The following is a 5249-nucleotide window of genomic DNA, read 5'->3' as shown; positions in this document are numbered from 1 at the left end:
ACTCCACAGTTTGGCTTGTGGTGATGTACGGGCTGGCAGAGCATGAGCCAAGGAAGTAAGTAAATAAATAGGACTCAATAGGTGCAAGAACAATCCCAACAGCTTTCATTATTTAAACTGGAGACGCCCTCCCTTTGGAAAGAGGAAAAAAGCCCCTAGTGATTTTTGGTTGCGTTGCCAGAGAAATGCGGTGTTGTTTTCCTCGCCTCCTTTCATTCCTTCGGAGGCAGATGAGCTGGCAGCTCCTCCCTCCCCTCCTGGGATGGAGTGTGGGGCAGCCCCTGCCCAGCCCAGGGGTGCCTGGGCTCAGGCTGTGCAGCGACAGCTCCCTGCAGGCACCCCTTGTGCAGGTCTGTGCCAGGGCAGCTGATGCCAGGAGGGCTTCGCTCACAGCGCCGCAGCCAGGGATGCTCCCACACATGCTTCCACCCCTGCTTTTTCCCCTGCTGCTCTTTTGTGTGCATGTTGGCACTGCTGGGTGATTCCCCTCAGATTAGGTAGCAGGAGCTAGACCCGAGCCCAGCCAGCAGCCACGAGCCTGAGTCCAGGCTAGTGTGCCCACACCAAACCCCCAAATTCCCAGCTGCCTGTGGCAGCAGCTGGTGAAGGTGATGCAGGGCTGGTCAGAAGCTGTGCCCCAGCCTCCCTGTGCTCAGCTGGGGTTGCTGTCTCCTTTTGGGTCAAGGCAGCCCAGTGTGGACCAGTGCTGAAGGAGAAACGAGCGCTGCCATTTAAGGGGCTTAACGTGCTTCTCTTCTTTTTCCTTTTCAAGCATGCCGAGAGCTGGGAGTTAATTCTAGAAGCATCACTTGTGTGAGGATGTTTCTGGCAGGCTCAGGGTTGCTAAGTGTAGTTAAGTGCCTCGGGCATCCTTAACTATTCAGCTCCTTTTTTTTTCCTCCCAGAAGAGAAACTTTCGGAAGGGGAAGGTGGCAGTGAGTGCAATCCACGGTGCTAAATAATTCCACAGGGTGCTGCAGAAGGGTGCCACCAGTGTGTGGGGCTGAGGGGAGTGGGTGCTGCCTGGGCTGGCTCGTTCACCCCCTTTGTCTCTGATCTGCTCCAGATCCTTTTGCTGGCATGTCTCAAGCCGGGAGGTGTTTGGGGCTGAGGCTGGGTGGGCTCTCGGGGAGGCAGTGAGTGCTGTGAGATGCTTCTGAGCTCTGAGTCCACTTGCTCCTGGTCACAGCAGTGCATGGATGGGTTGGAGTTGGGATGGGCAAGGATGGAGAGCTCTGGGTGTCAGCTTCAGAGGGCTGTGGCATCCAAGAGACATGCACCCACCCTCTCTCTTATTCCCACATGCTCTGGGATATCAGCTCTGTGTTAAAGTGGTGGTGGAGTGTACTGAGTCTCGTCCCTTCTCTGCTGCCGTGAGCTGGTTGGTACCGTTGAAAACTCTGGATGAAGCAGCTCATTTCTGGAGTGATGTGATTTGCCTCTGGTGTTTTCAGGGAGGATTTTCTTAACTGTTTAAACCTGGTAAATTGCAAATTACTTAACAGCGTGTTTCCAAGCAAGCTATAAAAAGAAAGCTCCAAATCTTCTAAGTGGTTTTTAACAAATACAAATTTCATTTTCTATTAGGATCTTGGAATTGGTTTCTAAGGTGGTTAATGCCACTCTTTGTAGCTGTTTTGGGTCCTGTTCTTGCAAGGGTAGGAGCTGTCCCTGTGTAATGCCAGATAAACCCCAAAGCTGATTCAGTTTGCTGGCTGCTCTTCCTCTCCTGGCTCCTGCTGTGGTGATTTAGGGGAGGTCTCGGTTGGGGCCCCAGCTAGGCATGAGCTGGGGTAAAAAGCATCTCTGGTGAAGGATCATTCTGTCCTAAAGTTGCATGTATTTCCCTGCTATTTCAGCAAAGCAGATCTCCTCTTGCCCCTCTCCTTTTCCACCTTCTAGTCCCATTTCCAGGGGACCCAGTGGGAGTGAAAGGCCTGAAGCCTCCTCTACCTGCCTGCCTCTTGAGCAGCAAGAATTAATAACAAGCTTTGGCTCCTGAGACCGTCTTCCTAGAAGCTTATTTATACCTGTGCTTTGTGTTGATTCAGCTGCCTTGCAACCATTGCTCAAACTCACAAGAGCCCTTGTAGAAAGGAGAGATGAAAACAACCCTACCCCTTTCCTGCCCCTCTTCCTTTTTGATTTTCTCTCTCTGGCACACTTGCAGCACTTGCCTCCTTGGTTTTGAACACTGAGGAGAAGATGTTGTCACCCCCATACATGACTTCAGAACCTCTGTGCAAGCCCCTGACAAACCCACCCCTCCCAACCCCCCCAACCTGTCTCCCAATTAGGGCTGGCTTTGCAAAGCAAGGAGCTGCGCTTATCAGATCCTCACTCCTTAGAAGCCTGCACTTCCCACATTGAAGAGGAGAGGAGAAAAGTCCCGACAGGTGCCTCCTTGGCCTTTCCAAATATCCCACCGTCGGCACATTTGTATTAGATATTGATTTCTGTTTAATAGAATAAGCTAGGAGAAATCACACTCTTTGTTGGCGTTCAAAGGATAAACCATAAAAGCCATTAAGAAGTACTGTAAGCGGCGGGATGATTAATGAGACTTTAGGTGCATTCTACTGACTGCCTCCAGATAATGTCTTTGAAAGATCCCGTTGCTTCTGGCTGCAATTCAGAGCTATTTATTTGCAAGGTGAAGCTCTGAGGAACGGCGTTTCCAGTACCAGCCCTGCCTGATACCATTCTGGAGACAAACTGGATGCCCCTGATTTCCCATCTCCAGAGGGGTTTTTTTTGCTCGGCAGCCTTGCTGAGATACTGGGGAGGTCAAGTGGTGAAAGACGTTACATCTGCCCTCAAATCTCTGTTCTGTGTCTGTGGTGAGATGCTGCTGCAGGGCGGGCTGTGGGGTCGAAGGCTTGTAGGAGCAAAGCCTGTATTGGGAGGTATTGATCCTGTTTGGGGTTTTTTCCTTGGTGCTAGCATGTCTTTCTGTGGCTCTGTGTGTCTGTCCAGGTGAGCTCACTTGCAGCAGAGCCATCTACGATCCGGACAGCTTGTGTGCCACATCTGGAGCTGAAACCCCCCAAACCCTGTCTGCTGGCTCTCCATGGGGGTCAGCATCCCACCATGAGCCCCAACGCCGGGTGTCCTTGGGCAGCCGTGCCCACTGGCACAGCACTCCCCATCCCCAGTGCCACATCTTGGTGTTGGCACCAGAGATGTCACCCTGGAAATGAATGTTTCCTTCCATCCCTTCTATGGCAGCTCTAGCTGAGGAGCATCTTCTGTGGGCCACAAACTGTGTCTTAGAGGAACCCCTTGCCCTCCGTGGCAAGCAGGGGTATGGTTTCCCTTCTCAGATAAAACCCTGGGGGAAAAAAAAGGGGGTCTCATACCTAAGGTGTAATCCATGCTTCCCACTTTGCCAGCTTCCTGATTTGCAGACCTGAGGCTGTGATGTGGTGGAGGGATGGGGTGGACACAGGCTCTGCAGGATGAGGATGTACAGCCCCACATCCCAACTTCCCACCTGTGCTGCTGGGTTCTTGTTTGGAGGTGGAAGTTACCAGAGTCACAGCAAATCCTGTTTATTTATAAATCAAGCCCATCTGTGGTGAAATAACAAACAGAACCCAAGGAAACAGACAAGCAGATTTTAAAAAAAAAAAAAAGCACACAAAACAAACAAACAAAATAACCCCAAACCCTGCTCTTGAAATGGTCTTTTTTTTTTCCCCCTTGGAAAAAAAGATCCTTCCCCGTGGCGGGGCAGGATATGGGAGGCAGGGACTTTCTGTCGAGGGAACGGGAGCTGCCGGAGTTTGTCATAAGAATAATAATAACCATCAAATGATGATTGGCAAACTGTCGTTGAGGGGGTAATGAGGATATAATCCAGCACAGCAGAGGAACAGGGAGTGGGGAGCAGGCAATATCCCGTCTTTAATGAACAGGAACGCTGCTGGTGGGAGGGGAAGGACCTGATCGTGCTGTTTCCTTCCTTGGTGGCCATGCTGCAGAGAGAGCTGGAGACAGAAAGCCACCTTCCTTAAGCAGGGGGTTGGTTTCCCCCATTAAACTGGAAGATGAAACTCTGCTGCTAAATTGCTGTCGCTGTTTTAATTCTCTCCGGCTCGCCACCTCCTCTCTCTCCCCACCACCTCCTTCTTCTCCTCTTCTCCTTTATTTTTGTCTCACTCTTTCTCCTCTCTGTGCCTCTTCTCCATCTTTGTTTCATTCTGTCAATCTCTTCCTCTTTTCTAAAGCTCCTTTTCCTTCTTCCACTCTCCTGTCTCCTTTATTCCCTTTAAATCTGTTGCTGCTCCTCTCTCCCAAGCCCTCCTCCTGCTCTCAGCATCCTCTCCCTCACCGCTGCCAGGCTTTGCAGCCTGTCCCCAGGGCCCTCAGCTTCACCAGCCCTTCCTGCAACTGATTTATTGGCTTGCTTGGAGAAAATCAGGGCCATTTTCAGCTCCTCCAAGATGCTGCTGGGAGCCAGGGAAGGCACTGAAAGGGCACTGGGTTTGTTTTAAGCATTGCAGTCAAGCGCAGTAGTTTGGGCTGGGTAACCTCTCCTGTGGGCTGTGTGTTTGGAGAGCAGGTTTTATGTTCTTTTGGCTTTCAGCGTTCTCTCCCTTTTATACTTACCCTCCAGATGTGAGGTCTTGAGCAAGGTGGTCTCCAAGCCTTGCTCCTTGCACGCACGCAGCACTTAATAAGCAGTAGTTGTTAGTAGAAATGGTGAGGGGAGGGATGTGGGGGGCTCTGAGCCCCGAGGTGGGGGATTTGTAATGTTTATGAGCTCTGGGTTTGCCTCTGCCACTGACTGCTGCCGGAGATTTAGCAAATCCTTTAATCTCTCTCCTTCCTCAGTTTCTCCAGTCGGTTAAGTGAGGATAATGAGCCATAACTAACTTGCAAGCTGTCGAGGGAATGGTTTAATTAGAAGCTGATCTTGCTAGGTGCTGTGGGGCTTCAGTTCGTGTCGTGGTACAGGAGCATGGATTCAGGCATGAGAAGGCTCCGAGGGGCTCGGGCCCTGCAGGATGTTTGACTGCCTAAATACTTTGGAGGATCCAAGCCCCAGCTCATATGGCGGCTCCTGCGGCCCTCGGTGTTGTCTCCTGGGGGAGGTGGTGTCCCCGGTGCCCTGGCTGGCTGTGCCCCACGGCAGTGGGCAGGGGATGCTGGGGACCTTGCTCTGTTTCCCTTGGCCATGTATTTTGCAGGCAGTCCCTCTCCTTCCCTTTCTGCATGCACAGGGGTTAATTGTCTCGTGCATCTGC

This window comes from Merops nubicus, unplaced genomic scaffold, assembly GCF_000691845.1.
Source record: "Merops nubicus isolate BGI_N331 unplaced genomic scaffold, ASM69184v1 scaffold15214, whole genome shotgun sequence".
In the NCBI taxonomy this organism is placed as follows: Eukaryota; Metazoa; Chordata; class Aves; order Coraciiformes; family Meropidae; genus Merops; species Merops nubicus.
This window is presented reverse-complemented; position numbering follows the sequence as displayed.